This window comes from Haematobia irritans, chromosome 3 (assembly GCF_050003625.1).
Source record: "Haematobia irritans isolate KBUSLIRL chromosome 3, ASM5000362v1, whole genome shotgun sequence".
Classification (NCBI taxonomy): domain Eukaryota; kingdom Metazoa; phylum Arthropoda; class Insecta; order Diptera; family Muscidae; genus Haematobia; species Haematobia irritans.
The window spans coordinates 9,221,123-9,239,924 of record NC_134399.1 but is presented as its reverse complement, the minus strand read 5'-3'; positions in this window follow the sequence as shown (position 1 = coordinate 9,239,924).

Genomic DNA, 18,802 nt, shown 5'->3' with positions numbered 1-18,802 from the left:
ATTTTATTTCTATAAAAAATTTTATCAAAATTTTATTTCTATAGAAAATTTTTTCAAAATTTTATTTATATAGAAAACTTTGTCAAAATTTTATTTCTATAGAAAATGTTGTCAAAATTTTATTTCTATAGATAATTTTGTCCAAATTTTATTTCTATAGAAAATTTTGTCAAAATTTTATTTCTATAGAAAATATTGTCAGAATTTTATTTCTATAGAAAATTTAGTCAAAATTTTATTTCTATAGATAATTTTGTCCAAATTTTATTTCTATAGAAAATTTTGTCAAAATTTTATTTCTATAGGAAAATAAAGATATAAAAAATTTGTGAAGTACTTTTTAATTGGAGAGGGATATTTAGCAAAATCTACCAAATCATCAGGAATTCTACCAACTGTGTCAACCGTGTTCACAATTCTTTTTAAAAAAATTATCCATTTTTTGTGCGTTCTTTATAATCGACTTTGTCACTTTTTTCAAGCCATAATCCTTTTCTATCACCAACTTTGTGTGCTTATCAACGACAAATGTCGAATTTGAAATCAATTGAATGATGCAGAACCCTACGAGGAACATACGAATTCTAATTTCCTGCCACTTTGGTGGCAAGTTTCCTAACTGTTTCAAGGGATGATCCTTGTGTGTCACTGAATGCCATAAATTTTACATATTTGTGCTACCCTTTTGTCACATTATACGACTTTTTTATTTCATTTCTATCACACTGTAAATTTTTATCCTAAATCCCGTTAGTATGGCAAATCTGAGCATGTACCTTAGTACATAATAGAGTGTACCCAACGAATATAGAATAGAGCTTTCCAGGGGACACGTGTACCACCCAAAAGTAGACAAAGGAAATTTTCTTTAATAGGTAAACAGGAACTCTTGCTTGATTTGCCAGGCGAATATTAAAAAATAATTATTTTTTGTGTCACTATTTTGAACTGTTGAGCCACTATTAATTACAAAAGACACATCGATTGCCAGTGTTTAGAAATTCCCATAAATTTGAACTACTAGCAAACAATTTGTATGCAATAAAAATAATGTTAAAATTTGCGTTAGTTTAATTACGGAATTATTTTCAGTGTATGTCTATTTTTTTCTGTACATGTTCTATGATTCCAAAATCATACACCCTTTCCTATTACCCATAAAGACTTGCATCATGATAGTCACATCAGCCAAATATATATGTATGGAAAATTGTTTACATAAATAAAAACTGAATATACAAATGTGCTACTCTGTCTTTTTTAGTATGCTCTCATTCACCCATAAGCAATCATATACAAATGCCCTTAAGATATGCTATCATCTGGTATTAAATACAATATGTTACAAATATATTGCATATATGCAAGGAGTTTGAAACAGATACAGAAGGAGATGAACAAGCCAATGTATATATGATAGAAAATATAAGGAAAATTGTAAGGAAACCTTAGGAAAAAAACTATATAAATTTCCAATTTGCTCCTTTTGAGGAAGCTAAAAAAGGTTTCTTTGAATAAATAATATTAGATTATAAAAAAAAATAAATCTTTAGATACACAGATTTAAATTGTAGCATACTTTAAGGCATTTGTAGATATGTAAGTAAGCTATGTAAGACATGGAAATCTCTTACAAGGATTTCTTTGTTTTAGTTACATTATTTAAACTATCTTCACGTGTTAGGCTTAAAATCTAATACCATAAAAACCAATGTAAATGTCTTTTGTTATTTTTTTAATGGATATTACAACATTTTTTTAAACAAACATTTTAAGCTAGGGATTAGGTGAGGATTTAAAATGTATTTTTTTTTTTAATTTTTATTTCAACTTTAAGAAAGTAAAATCCTTTTTCTCACATTTCTACAACTAATAGTTACTACATAAATTTCTATATCAATAAATAGTTACTACATAAATTTCTACATAAATTTCTATATCAACAAAAGTTTCTATAGAAATAAAATTATAACAAAATTTTCTATAAAAATAAAATTTTGACAAAATTTTCTATAGCAATAACATTTGGAAAAATTATTCTTTACAGAAAAAAAATTTTGACCAAATTTTCTATAGCAATAAAATATTGACAAATTTTGCTACAGAAAAAAAATTTTGACAATTTTTTTTATAGAAACATAACTTCGACAAAATTCTCTATAGAAATAAAATTTTGAGAAAATTTTCTATGGCCATAAAATCTTTAAAAATTTTCTGTAAAAATAAAATTTTGACAAACTTTTCTTTAGCAACAAAATTTTGACTAAATCTCTATAGCAAAAAATATTAACAACTTTTCTATAGCAATAAAATTTTGACAAAATTTTCTATCTAAACAAAGTTTTGACAATGTTTTCTATATCAATAAAATTTTGACAAAATTTCTAAAGAAATAAAATTTTGACAAAATTTTCTGTAGAAATAAAATTTTGACAAAATTTTCTATTGAAACAAAGTTTTGACAAAATTTTCTATATCAATACAATTTTGACAAAATATCTATAGAAATAAAATTTTTACAAAATTTTCTATAGAAATGAAATTTAAAAAAAAACTTTCTAGAGAAAAAAAATTGACAAAATTTTCTGTAGAAATAAAATTTAGACAACATTTTATTTAAAAATAAAATTTTGACAAAATTTCCGATAGAAATAAAATGTTGACAAAATTTTCTATAGGAATAAAATATTGACAAAATATTCTATAGAAATAAAATTTTTGACAAAATTTTCTTGATATAAAATTGTGACAAAATTTTTCTACAGAATTAAAATTTTGGGTAAATTTTCTATGGCCATAATATTTTTAAAAAATTTCGATAGCAAATTTTGACAAAATCTTCTATAGAAATAAAATTTTGACAAAATTTTCTATGGAAATAAAATTTTGACAATTTCGCCAAATTCGATATTGAGCACATTTTTGCAATTTTCTTATATTTTTCGCATGGTCGCAGCTCGAATTTTCGCCAAAATTATCTATAGAAACAAAATTTTTAGAAATTTTTCTATAAAAATATAATTTTGACAAAATTTTCTATAGAAATAAAATTTTGGAATTTTTTTTTTAGAACTAAAATATTGGCAACATTTTCTATAGAAATAGAATTCTCGACAAAATTTGCTATAGAAATAAAATGTTGACAAAATTTTCTATAGAAATAAAATTTTTGACAAAATTTTCTATAGAAATAAAATTTTGACAAAATTTTCTATAGAAATGAAATTTTAAAAAAATTTTCTAAAGAAGAAAAAATTTTGTCAAAATTTTCTATAAAAAACAAAATTTTGACAACATTTTCTATAAAAATAAAATTTTAAAAAATTGTTTATAAAAATAAAAGATAGAAATAAAATTTTGACAAAATTTCCGATAGAAATAAAATTTTGACAAAATTTCCGAAAGAAATAAAATTTTGAAAAAATTGCCGAAGGAAATAAAATTTTGATAAAATTTTCTATAGGAATAAAAGTTGATAAAATATTCTAAAGAAATAAAATTTTCTATGGCCATAATATTTTTATAAAATTTCTATAGCAATACAATTTTGACAAAATTTTTAATAAAAATAATATTTTGACAAAATTTCCGATAGAAATAAAATTTTGACAAAATTTTCTATAATATTCTATAGAATTAACATTTTTGACAAAATTTTCTAGTTATAAAATTTCGACAAAATTTTCAAAAAAATAAAATTTTGGGAAAATTTTATATGACCATAATATTTTTAATAAATTTCTATAGCAATACAACTTTGACAAAATTTTCTATATCAATAAAATTTTGACAAAATTTCTATAGAAATAAAATTTTGACAAAATTTTCTATAGAAATGAAATTTTAAAAAAATTTCTAGAGAAGTAAAATTTTCTATAAAAACAAAATTGTGACAAATTTTCTATAGAAATGAAATTTTAAAAAATTTCCTAGAAAAGTAAATTTTTGACAAAATTTTCTAGAAAAGTAAAATTTTGACAAAATTTTCTATAAAAACAAAATTTTGCCAAATTTTCTATGACCATAACATTTTTAAAAAAAATTCTATTGCAATAAAATTTTGACAAAACTTTCTTTAACAACAAAATTTTTACTAAATCTTCTAAAGCAAAAAATATTAACAAAATTTTCTATGGCAATAAAATTTTGAAAAAAATTTCTTTAGAAATAATATATTAACAAAATTTTCTGTAGAAATAGAATTTTGACAAAATTTTCTATGGAAATAAAATTTTGACGAAATTTTCTATGGAAATAAAATATTGACAAATTTTTCTATAGAAATAAATTTTTGACAAAATTTTCTATAGGAATAACATTTCCACAATATTTGCTATGGAAATAAAATGTTGACAAGATTTTCTATAGGAATAAAATATTGACAAAATATTCTATAGAAATAAAATTTATGACAAAATTTTCTAGATAAAAAATTTTGACAAAGTTTTCTAAAGAAATAAAATTTTGGGAAACTTTTCTATGGCCATAATATTTTTAAAAAATTTCGAAAGCAATAAAATTTTGACAAAATTTTCTATAGAAATAAAATATTGACAAAATTTTCTATAGAAATAAAATTTTGACAAATAGAAATAAAATTTTGACAAAATTTTCTATAGAAATATAATTTTGACAAAATTTTCTATAGGAATAAAATGTTGACAAAATATTCTATAGATATAAAATTTTGACAAAATTTTCTATAAAAATAAAATTTTGACAAAATTTTCTATATAAATAAAATGTTGACAAAATATGCTTTGGAAATAAAATTTTTGACAAAATTTTCCAGATATAAAATTTTGGGAAAATTTTCTAAAGAAATAAAATTTTGGGAAAATTTTCTATTTCCATAATATTTTTACAAAATTTCGATAGCAATAAAATTTTGACAAAATTTTCTATAGCAATAAAATTTTTGACAAAATTTTCTTTAGAAATAAAATTTTAACAAAATTTTCTGTTGAAATAAAATTTTGGAAAAATTTCTCTAGCAATAAAATTTTGCCAAAATTTTCTATAGAAATAAAATTTTGCCAAAATTTTCTATAGAAATAAAATTTTGGCAAATTTTTGACAACGTTCATTGTCATGATGTCAATGCCAGCCAAAAAAAAACTCCTGTTAATATACGAATAATCATTGCGCTTTTAATCAAAGACAACAGGAAATACCATAATCCGTTTATTTTTCATGAGCCTCTATAGTTATTTCGCCAAATTCGATATTGAGCACGTTTTTGCAATTTTCGTTTAGTTTTCGCATGGCCATAGCTCCAATTTTCGCCAAAATTATCTATTGAAACAAAATTTTGAGAAATTTTTCTATAAAAATATAATTTTGACAAAATTTTCTATAGAACTAAAATTTTGGAAAATTTTTCTTTAGAAATAAAATATTGGCAACATTTTTTATAGAAATAAAATTTTTGACAAAATTTTCTATAGAAATAAAATTTTGGCAAAATTTTCTATAACAATAAAATTTTGGCAAAATTTTCTATATAAATAAAATTTTGGCAAAATTTTCTATATAAATAAAATTTTGGCTAAATTTTCTATAAAAATAAAATTTTGACAAATTTTCTGTAGAAAAAAATTTTGGAAGAATTTCTATAGCTATTAAATTTCTATAGCAATTAAATTCTATAGAAATACTTTTTATTAAATACTCGTAAGATTTAGTTTGTTAGTTTTTTGGTACAATTTTCCCCAATATTTGTAGATTATTTTTGGTTCGAAGGGCTACCGTAGCTACATTCTCGATTCCTGAAACTTTTATCTACACGTTCGTTGTCATGATGTCAATGTCAGCTCTAAATATTTTGTTGTAAATATACAAATAATTAAATCATTTCGCTTTTAATTAAAGATAACAGGAAATACCATAACCCAAGGATTTCAACATAATTCTTAAGTGCCAACAATCACGAAACTGAGAGTGATGAGAATTTGACGAATATTTAAAATGGGTATTCGGTGTGTGACAATAACACAAGACAACACAAAAATTCCAAACAAAAAATTATTTATACCAGCCCAAAGTATTCAATGAGAGGAGAAAAATATTATCTGGATTTTGTTAGATTGGTTGCCGTTCATTTTTTATGAGCTTCCATAGTTTTACACCTAATTCGATTTTGAACAATTTTTTCCATTTTCTTCTATTTTTCGCATGACCATAGCGCGAATTTTTCAGAAAATTATCTATAACATAGAAATACAATTTTGAAAAAATTTTCTATAGAAATTTTGACATAATTTTCTATAAAAATAAAATTTTGACAAGATTTCCTATAGAAATTTTGACAAAACTTTCTATAAAAATAAAATTTTGACAAAATTTTCTATAAAAATAAAATTTTGACAAAATTTTCTATAAAAATAAAATTTTGAAAAAATTTTCTATAAAAATAAAATTTTGACAAAATTTTCGATAGAAATAAAATTTTGCAAAATATTTCTATAGAAATAAAATATTGGCAAAAGTTTCTATAGAAATAAAATTTTAACAAAATTTTCTATAGAAATAAAATTTTGACACATCTTTCTATAGTAATTATTGACAAAATTGACAAAATTTTCTATAAAAATAAAATTTTGACAAAATTTTCTATAGAAATTTTGATAAAACTTTCTATAGAAATAAAATTTTGACAAAATTTTCTATAGAAATAAAATTGTAACAAAATTTTCTATAGAAATAAAATTTTAACAAAATTTTCTATAGAAATAAAATTTTAACAAAATTTTCTATAGAAAAAAATATTTAACAAAATTTTCCACAGAAATAAAATTTTGACAACATTTTCTATAGAAATAAAATTTTGACAAAGTTTTCTATAGAAATAAAAATTTAACAAAATTTTCTATAAAAATAAAATTTTGACAAAATTTTCTATAAAAATAAAGTTTTGACAAAATTTTCTATAAAAATAAAATTTTGACAACATTTTCTATAAAAATAAAATTTTGAAAAAATTTTCTATAAAAATAAAATTTTGACAAAATTTTCGATAGAAATAAAATTTTGGAAAATGTTTCTATAGGAATAAAATATTGGCAAAAGTTTCTATAGAAATAAAATTTTAACAAAATTTTCTATAGAAATAAAATCTTGACACAACTTTCTATAGAAATAAAATTTTGACAAAATTTTCTATAGAAATAAAATTTTTGACAAAATTTTCTATAGAAATGAAATTTTGAAAAAATTTTCTATAGAAATAAAATTTGGCAAAATTTTCTATAGAAATAAAATTTTGACAAAATTTTCTATAGAAATAAAATTTTGAAAAAATTTTCTATAGAAATTAAAATTTGACAAAATTTTCTATAGAAATAAAATTTTGACAAAATTTTCTATAGAAATAAAATTTTGGAAAATTTTTTCTATAGAAATAAAATATTGGCAAATGTTTCTATAGAAATAAAATATTGGCAAAAGTTTCTATAGAAATAAAATTTTAACAAAATTTTCTATAGAAATAAAATCTTGACACAACTTTCTATAGAAATAAAATTTTGACAAAATTTTCTATAGAAATAAAATTTTGACAAAATTTTCTATAGAAATGAAATTTTGACAAAATTTTCTATAGAAATGAAAATTTGACGAAATTTTCTATAGAAATAAAAATTTAAGAAAATTTTCCACAGAAATAAAATTTTGACAAAATTTTCTATAGAAATTAAATTTAACAAAATTTAATTAAAAAAAAAAATTGACAAAATTTTCGATAGAAATAAAATTTTGGAAAAATTTTCTATAGAAATGAAATTTTGACAAAATTTGCTATAGAAATAACATTTAGACAAAATTTTTTATAGAAGTAAAATTTTTACAAAATCTTCTATAGAAATAAAATTTTAACAAAATTTTCTATAGAAATAAAATTTTAAAGAAAATTTTTTATAGAAACAAAATTTTTACAAAATTTTCTATACAAGTAAAATTTTAACAAAATCTTTTCACCTAATTGTAGTTAATTTCGGGCACATTAAAAATTTTTATTTAGGACAATTTATTTTGTAGAGCTATATGTGCTCGCCTGAAAGTATGCAATTATAATTTTCTGTTTGTGCGATTACTCCTATTCGATTAACCACCACATTTGCAAATCTTTCGAAATGTCAACCAAACAGTTTTTTGCCTTTTTTGTTCCTACCTGTTTGCTCTCACCCCTCTCTCTCCCTCTCTTATCCTCTCATTAGTATTTTATAAAATACCACGGTGAAATATTTTAGCGTAGAGCTGACATTTATCTGCCGCTCAACTTTTTGTTTTTTTTTTTTTTGGTATAACAGTTAAACGCCTGAAAGTAGACAACACAACAACCACCTGACTTTTCAAGCAACTCACAATCAGGCATGCCAACTAAGCCATGTACTCAAAGGTAATACACGCGATTTAGGGGGATTGTTTTTCGCATTTTTATGAATAATTACATTACAATTGTAATTCAATTTAATGCCGTGCAATTTGAATACCACGCGCTTTCATTCCGGGTACCCCCCTAAAAGTTGGCTTGTCACCAACCAAACCACCACAATGGTGTAAAGAGGATTTCATGGTCCTTAACACAGTGAAAAATGGAAAGGGAAAATCCTCCTAACGCCTTCCTAAAGTGTAGTAATACGAAAGAGAAGTTTAATCATAAGGTGCTGCAGGTCCGCCCCCACCTCTCTCACACATACATGAAGGGAACGGGGATTTGGAATTCATGGTATTTTAACTTTCACCTCAAGGTTGTCCTAATGTCTCTTTACATAAAAATATGTTTGAAGAAATTGCTCCATTGTTTTGTGTGAAACAGTGAACAGAGCAGGTATTTATGATGAAAATCAGTGGGCCTTTGAGTATTTACAAAGGGGTTAAAGCAGGGGGTACTTTTACCAACTCCATTGAAAGGGTGGTTTTTGTGTGAGAAGATTTAAGGCTAAGTTTATTGTGCGAAGTATGAATTTTCCTAGATTGTGCTTAGATTGAATGGTGTTGCCATTTCCTCCTCTGCATTTTTTCGGGCTCTAGACACAATGTAATTAAATGCAAATTGAGAATAAATTAAAAACTTTTTATATTTGATTAAAAGTTATGCTATATTCTAACGCTAAAAGGAAACAGGGGTACAGTGGGAATATTTTACAATTCCACGGGAAAAGAAGGCGGTATGCCTTTGTCGAAAAGAGTAGGAGAGTTAAACTTAGTTGTCAAATGCTAATATTGGGGATAGATATACCAAAAATTGAAAATAGATTTTTGGACTTAACGATTTGTTGGCGAAGATCGATTTTTGTGCTTCAGCGATTTTTATAATATAATAACATTTCTTAATTCATCTAATTCGCATTTAGTAATTATAGAAAACTTACAAAGGAAAATTACTTTCCTCCGGCACTAAATTTTAGACAAAAGTTATTTCCCTTTTCATGAAGTGAAATTGTCCCGAATTTATGAAAACCACGGTTGCCATTCGAGCCAAAAATAATCTACCAAAATTTGGAGAACATTTTACCAAAAAACTATCAACAAAAAATCTTATTTTGTCAAAATTTTACTTCTATAGAAAATTTTGTCAAAATTTTATTTCTATAGAAAATTTTGTCGAAATTTTATTTCTATAGAAAATTTTGGCATAATTTTACTTTTATAGAAAATATTGTCAAAATTTTACTTCTACAGAAAAATTTTGTCAAAATTTTACTTCTATAGAAAAATTTTGTCAAAATTTTACTTCTATAGAAAATTTTGTCAAAATTTTATTTCTATAGAAATTTTTATCAAATTTTTATTTCTATAGAAAATTTGTTAAATTTTTTTTTATATTGGAAATTTTGGCGAAATTTCAATTTCTGTAGAAAATTGTTTGCAAAAATTTTATTTCTATAGAAAATTTTTTAAAATTGAAGTTTTATAGAAATTTTTGCATTAATTTTATTTCTATAGTTAATTTTGCCTAAATTTAATTTTTGTATAGAAAACTTTTTCCAAGTTTTTATTCTATAGAAGTTTTTGTTAAAATGTTATTTCTGTAGAAAATATTGTTGAAATTTTACTTTTATAGGAAATGTTGTCAAAATTTATGCTTTCTATAGAAAATTTTGTCAAAATTTATTCTTTCTATAGAAAATTTTGTCAAAATTTTACTTCTATAGAAAATTTTGTCAAAATTTTACTTCTATAGAAAATTTTGTCAAAATTTTATTTCTATATAAAATTTTGTCAACATTTTATTTCTATATAAAATTTTGTCAACATTTTATTTCTATAAAATTTTTATTTCTATAGAACATTTAAAAAAAAATGTATATAGAAAATTTTGGCTAAATTTCAATTTGTGTAGAAAACTGTTTGCAAAAATTTTATTTCTATAGAAAATTTGTTAAAATTGTAGTTTTATAGAAAATTTTGTTATAATTTTATTTCTAGAAGAAATTGTGCCTAAATTTAATTTTTTCCAAGTTTTTATTCTATAGAAGTTTTTGTTATAATTTTATTTCTATAGAGAATTTTGTTAAATTTTTTTTTTATAGAAAATTTTGTCAATATTTATTTTTTATAGAAGATTGTGCCAAAATTTATTGATTTTTAAAGAAAATTTTCTCAAAAATTTATTTCTATACAAAATTTTGTCAAAATTTTTTGTATTTATAGAAAATTTTGTCAAAATTTCATTTCTATAGACAATTTTTCAAGATATTATTTCTATAGGAAAGTTTGTTTAGAAAATTTTGTTAAAATTTTATTTCTATAGGAAATTTCGGTCGAAATTTAATTTGTATAGAAAATTTTGTTATATTTCGCTGCTCTAGAAAATATTGTTAAATTTCATTTCTATAAAAAATATTGTCAAAAATTTATTTCTATAGAAAACTGTGTTAAAATGTTATTTCTACAGAATTTTTTTTACGAATTTTATTTCTATAGAAAATTTTGCCAAAATTTTGTTTCTATATTTTGTCAAAATTTAATATTTTGTATAGTAAATTTTATTTCTATAGAAATTTTTTCAAGATATTATTTCTATAGGTTTGTTTAGAAAATTTGAAAATTTTGTTAAAATATTATTTCTTTTGGAAAGTTCGGTCGAAATTTAATTTCTATAGAAAATCTTGTTAAATTTCATTTCTATAGAAAATTTTGTTAAAATTTTATTTCTAGAGAAAATTGTGTTAAAATTTTATTTCTATAGAAAATATTGTCAAAAATTTATTTCTATAGAAAATTTTTTCCAAAATTTTATTTCTATGGAAAATTTTGTTAAAATTTTATTTCTATAGGAAATTGTAGTCTAAATTTAATTTCTATAGATTTTTTTTTCATTTCATTTCATTTCACTTCATTTTCATTTCTGTAGAAAATTTTGTTAAAATTTTATTTTGATAGAAAGTATTGTCATAAATTTATTTCTATAGAAAAGTTTTGCCAAAATTTTATTGCCATGGAAAATTTTGTTAAAATTTTATATCTATAGAAAATTTTTTCACAATGTATTTTTTATAGAAAATTCTGGCAATATTTTAGTTTTGTAGAAAATTTTGCAAAAATTTTTTTTCTATAGAAAATTTTGTTAAAATTTTATTTCTATAGAAAATTGTGTTAAAAAGGTTATTTCTACAGATTTTTTTCCGATTTTTTATTTCTATAGAAAAATTTGCCAAAATTTTATTTCTATATGAAATTTTGTCAAAATGTAATATTTTGTATAGAAAATTTTGTTAAAATTTTATTTTTATGGAAAATTTTATTACAATTTTATTTCTATAGGAAATTTTTTTCAGAACTTTATTTCTGTAGGAAATTCTTTTCCAGAAGAAAAACAAAAATGTTTTAAGTGTAATGTTCGTTCTCACTTCATATGGATGCTTGCATGATTCATTCTACGGATTCATCTATCAACCATAGCTTAGCCATCTGTTCCTTAAATGACAATTCACAGTGTAATTCCTAACTATTTCTCCACTTTCATTTCCCTAAAAATCCTTCGCTTTTCATCACAAACTCCAATAAAATATGTCTTTTCCCCAAATCTAACTTTTAATTTACCCATTTTGTTGCTGAAATGTCTTTAGCCCTTTCCAATAAGGAGCAAAGCATATACGCATTTAATTTTGTTAACTTTTCCATAGAAGTTTATGTCTCTAAAGTTTGACACTTTCATTTATTGTTAACATCTTTATATCAGCAATGACTTAACCGTTACCACAAGGCTTTAAAGATCTTTGCTCACATATTTTTAGGCAACATTAAAGGAAAACTTAAACTCTTGCTATCATCGAAAGAAAAATTCTAACCCTAGAAAAAATATAGCAAAAAGCTTGCTGAGAGAGAGAGAAAAAAGAAAAACTTCAAAAGTTTCACTTTACTGTGTCCATACCCATCAAGTTGGGTGCGGAAGGAAGCTAGTGTCAAAAACTCTAAGTTAGAAATTGGAAACGAGTAGAACTCAACTTTTAGTAGCAACTCGTAAATGGATGCTTCAATGACTTTTTTTTGGGGGGAATGGGGAGAAGTTTTAAGACTCCCAGATTCTTGTGTTCCATTTACCTATGGTCCACAAAAATGACGAAACTTCAGTCTACAGGTACAGGTGAGTACGCCCCTGTATATCTGGAAAAAAAATTAGCTTCATGGTTGAAGAAATGTTCAACTCCATGTTGAATAGAAAAAAAACGGAAAATTTCTCTTTTTTCCAAACCTGAATATGTGGATGGATATGGGCATATATGGATTTGTTTAACTGCACTGGATTGGTTTTACTACACTGATAAAAAAGCTTATATATTAGCGAAAATTGTTATGTGAAAAAAGTGCGTAAATTTAATGAACATTTTCATTATTTTGATTATTTTTTTAATTTTTTGGTAAACTACGAATTGTTTCATGCTATTAAGGAATCGTTTCATTGCAATAATAAAACTATAGTGAAACCTCTGAAAAGTGATCACCTAGGGTCACCTAAATGTTGTCCACATTTGGGAGATCTCCAGTTAAGAGAAGCTAATTTGTATGTGCTAAAAAAAAACAAACGAATCACGGCAATCACAATGGACTGAATAGTCTAAGTGAGCCTGAAATTTAATCGGACTGCCACTTTAACCTTTTAACCTAATCACGGCATTTTAGAGGTGTCCGTTTTCCATAGTGTCCAAGTTCTAAAGGATTCCCTGTATTTGCATTTATGTCAGTTTTTCTATAAAATTATAAAATTATTTTCTTTTTTTAATTAAAAATTAAAATAAAAAGCATCGTTTTTCTCCAGGTTACGCCTTTTTGGTGGGTGTAGATCCACTATCGAAAAATGTTCTTGCATATTTGCAGGAGGTGCACGGATGAAAAAGACTGTTTTTCATATGTTTGGCTATAAACATTATATGTTTGGAAAACAAATTTTTAAACACAATATTTTTGAGTGCAAGCATATAATGTTCATAAACTAGCACAACATGTTTGGGACATATATGTTAATATGTTAGAACATATTATGTTTGGGACATAAAATGTTTGTAAATATAATATGCTCGAATGCAAACATATATTAATTTAGAAATAGCCTATAAACATATACGTGTTTAGTAGCTTGGAGCGCTATTTAACAGGGAGCGATATTGAATTAAGTTGGTGGTTGTTGCTTGTTATTACAAAATTAACATTTTATTTTTCCTTGGGCAATTGATCAGCTACTTCTTTGATCCTTACAAACTGTGTGGTCCGCTGTTCGAATCCCCGTCCGGCAAAAGATAAAATTAAAATAAAAAACAAGTATAAACGGCCGTAAGTTCGGCCAGGCCGAATCTTATGTACCCTCCACCATGGATTGCGTAGAAACTTCTACGAAAGACTGTCATCCACAATCGAATTACTTGGGTTATGGTATCTTAAATCGTTTTCTAAATTGTGTGTTAGTCCATACGTGGTATAAATTAGACAAAAAAAGTATGTGCAGGTAAGTCTACAAATAATTACGAATCGATATGGACTTTTGCACGGTACGTAGGGAGCCAGAATTGAAATATGGGGGTCGCTTATATGGGGGCTATATACAATTATTGATACACCCTCAAAAACAATCGCTTCTTTAACATATGTTCCAAACATATTTTGCAGGAAGCACATATATTATTGCATACTGCCGAAACATTAATATGTTTGTTTTATGTGAACATATTATATGTTTGGAAGCATTTTGAGCCAAAAATATTATATGCTTGGAAGAATTTTTCCCAAACACGATTGTGCTCATTCCCTAACATACTCGTAATTTTCACTTCCACGAATTTTTTTAGTTATTGCCACCTTTCTCTGTAATACAAATAATGTTGAAGAAATTATTCACTTTTATAAATTTTTTAAATTTTACCTTTCGCCTGCACGGAGAATCGAACCGAGGACCATACAGTTTGTAAGCCAACACACTATCCACTGGGCTACGTAGCTGTTATAGTCACCAGTAGATAATTATCGTTTTAAGTTACATTTATATAGCATAGTTTGCAGCGCCCACGAGCCCATGCAAACATAACATTATTTAACAGAAACATACATTTGTTTGCCACGTGGAGCAGTGGTTAGCATGTCTGCCTTGCATGCAAAGGGTCGTGGGTTCAATCCCTGCTCCGACCGAACATTTTTTTTTTTATTTACACATTTATATTTATACTATATTATTTTTTTTAAATGAAACATCGAAATGTGCATTATTAAAGATTTATAGTCAGTAACAGTGCTTGATATAAACGAAATTGAATGATTTTTGGATAAAATATTATTTTTTATTGCAAAAATAACAATCTTGTAATAAAAAACTGTTTTTGTACAAAACTTTAAAATTTGGAAGGAATTCAAAAACTAACAAAAGAAGAACGTGGAGTCGAGTATAAACATACATACATAATTTTATAATATAAACATAAATTTATTTAGGAGTGATCAGTTTTTTACTAGCATTTACCACCATCGCTCTAAAATTCCTTTTATTTTTCTTTAATAATTCATTTTAAAGAAAATAAACTTTTTAAATTGTTTTAGCTGTAAAAGTCGAACTTAATGCCCGCTTTTATATTTGATGGTGTCCGTCAACTCCTCGTGGACTACTTATTAATAAAGAGGAACTAAACTTTGTTTTTATACATTTTACTGTGTAATTTTTCACTATTTCCTCCTTATTTCATTTTACCGTCCCAACTCTAAAAAGAGTATAGTGCCCTTTCGTTATTTTTATGAAGACCCCTGATTTCTTTTAACGAACCAAGAAAAAAATTGTGCCCATAATGCCAAAATGATAAACAAAACACATGTCCACACATACATAAAATGCTGCTTTCAAGGCGAAAACATAAGCTGTTTGTTTTTCAAATGTCTATTCTCTTGGTTCCGAATGTATATTCTCTTTAGGGCTGTTTTCTTTTAGCACTGGATATGCTAAGCCGTTAAGGACTAAAATAAAACAGAGTACTCGTTTATCCAGGACATCTCCAAAAATATGCAACACTGTCATCAGCTGTTTAAAAACAATCACAGAAAAGAAGTGAAATCTTGCATTTTTAATGTATGAAATGCTTCAATTAGTAATAAATATTTACTGCTGCGATTATTTATGACACTGTATCACTTTGAATTTCATGTTTTTCGGTAAAATAGTCACAATAAATTGCTATTGTGGATCGAAGAAGCGTCACTTTATCCAAATACAATCTGGCAACATCGGCGCGAATTGCACTGATGAGATGTTCTGGATAGAACACCAGTGCAACGATGTTCTGGATAGCCCATACAAATGTTGCATCCAGTGCAAAAAGAAAACAGCCCTTTTATTCAAATTAAATAATATTTAGACTTAAGCATATCAAATTTTTGGCCTTATCAAAAAACAGTTTTCCGAAACAACATACAAGCGGTTTCACAGAAATTGTTCTCTTTTGACTCTTTTGCTGTGTTATATTGATATCTTTCGTCAACTCTCCCGGTTTCCATCTCTATTTCTCTCTATACTCTCTCTGTCGCTTTGAATAAAATATCACAACATATGTATGTTTAGTTGAAATTTGTAAATTTATATATGTTTGTATTCACACATATGATTTTTATGAAACATTCATGCCCCAAACATAATATATTCTAATATATTAACATAGATGTCCCAAACATTTAGTGTTAGTTTAGGAAAATTACATGTTCGCACTTAAATATATTGTGGTTTAAAATCGTGCCCGAAACACATTTTGTTTATATCGGAACATATGAAAAACATATTTTTCTAACAGTGTATGAACCAATTTTGGTGTGATTGGGGATTGATTTATCTGAGGGCTATATATAACTATAGACCGATATGGACCTAGTTAGGCATGGTTGTTAACGGCCATATACTAGCACAATGTACCAAATTTCAACTGACTCGGATGAAATTTGCTCCTCCAAGAGGCTCCAAAACCAAATCTCGGGATCGGTTTATATGGGGGATATATATGATTATGGACTGATATGGACCACTTTTGGCATGGTTGTTAAATATCATATACTACCACCACGTATAAAATTTCAACCAGATCGAATGAATTTTGCTTCTCCAAAAGGCACCGGAGGTCAAATCTGGGGATCGGTTTATATGGGTGCTATATATAATTATGGACTGATATGAACCAATTCCTGCATGGTTGTTGGATACCATATACTAACATCACGTACCAAATTTCAACCGAATCGGCTGAATTTTGCTCTTCCAAGGGGCTCCGGAGGCCAAATCCGGGGATCGGTTTATATGGGGGCTATATATAATTATGGACCGATTTCGACCAATTTTCGCATGGGAGTTTGAGGCGATATATTAACACCACGTATCAAATTTCAACAGAATCAGATGAATTTTGGTCTTCCAAGAGGCTCCGGAGGTCAAATCTGGTGATCGGTTTATATGGGGGCTATATATAATTATGGACCGATGTGGACCAACATTTGCATGGTTGTTAGAGACCATATACTAACACCATGTACCAAATTTCAGCCGGATCGGATGAAATTTTCTTCTCTTAGAGGCCTCGCAAGCCAAATCGGGGGATCGGTTTATATGGGGGCTATATATTATTATGGACCGATGTGGACCAATTTTTGCATGGTTGTTAGAGACCATACACTTACACCATGTACCAAATTTCAGCCGGATCGGATGAAATTTGCTTTTCTTAAAGGCCTCGCAAGCCAAATTTGGGGGTCCGTTTATGTGGGGGCTATACGTAAAAGGGGACCGATATGGCCCATTTGCAATACCATCCGACCTACATCAATAACAACTACTTGTGCCAAGTTTCAAGTAGATAGCTTGTTTCGTTCGGAAGTTAGCGTGATTTCAACAGACGGACGGACGGACATGCTCAGATCGACTCAGAATTTCACCACGACCCAGAATATATATACTTTATGGGGTCTTAGAGCAATATTTCGATGTGTTACAAACGGAATGACAAAGTTAATATACCCCCATCCTATGGTGGAGGGTATAAAAAAATCATAAAATTGAATAATTTCTTCTACAATGTTTGTATTACAGAAAAAGGCGCTAAGAACTAAAAATTCTCGTGGAAGTGAGAAAGATGTCGGGGAATATACAATTGGGCAGAAACAAAATTTTGAGCATTCAGGTCGAAAACCTATGTTGTTAGCACCTATATTACCCGTTTATTTTCATAATTCATTATGATTGTAAATATATAAATAAATAAATAAAATTTTGAGCAAAATATTGTTTGGGAGAATTTTTTTAAGCATATAATATTTTTGGGTGCAAAATGCTTCCAAACATATTATATGGTCACATAATAACATATTGTTTTTTGGAAGACAACATTATTGAATTTGGATGCAAAAATACAAAATGTTTGGAACTTAGACTACCCAAACATATATTGTTTAGACCAATATGCTTTCAAACATATTATATATTGGTAGAGATCAAACATATAAATGTTTGGGCAATACCCAAAAATGTATATGCTTGAAGCAAAATATGTTTGGGAGTATATGTTACAGAAGCGATTTTTTGTGAGGGTGTGCCCATTTTATGAAAATTGGAAAGAGCTTACCAATATAGTATTATTTTCAAACTTTGAAGAAATCTTACAGCATAAAAGGAATTAATTCTAAAGTGGCACACAATGGCAAAAAGGTGGCACATAAATGTAAAAAATATGACATTATGTGGAACAACAATAAAAACTAATACAAAAGTGTAAAGTTTGGCATGGCATTAATGCTGGGAGTCACCGTGGTGCAATTGTTAGAAAGTCTGCCTGGCATACAAATGGTTTTTGTATGCCAGGCATTCCTGGCCGTTAACCCTGATCCCAGTACATTTCCGGGTTAAGAGTAAGTAAGTTCTTTTTTATTGAAACTGTACATAACTCCCTGTCAATCCCACCAAATAAACACCAAAATCTTTCTGGCTGCTAATCCTGACTTGGCCACCCTTCCAAAGGCTCACGACCATTTTTGCCAACTGTTTTCGCATTAAGGCCGTTTCCAACAACAGTCTCCAACCGCTTCAGAAATGGGTCGATTTTTTGTGACACGGCAGAGATTAGCAAGTACCGACTACGATTTTTTTTCTGGGTGGCACCCATACCTCGAGTTTCTCGACGTATCCAAACTCATTCAAATGGCACCAAAAATCCACCGCTTGAAAAAAGTGGGAATTTTGGCACTCATAACACAGGTCCCAATGGAAGCACGGTTGCCACTAGAGCAAAACAAAATAATCTACCACCATTTGAAGAATTTTTTACTAAAAAACTATGAAACAAAAAAATCT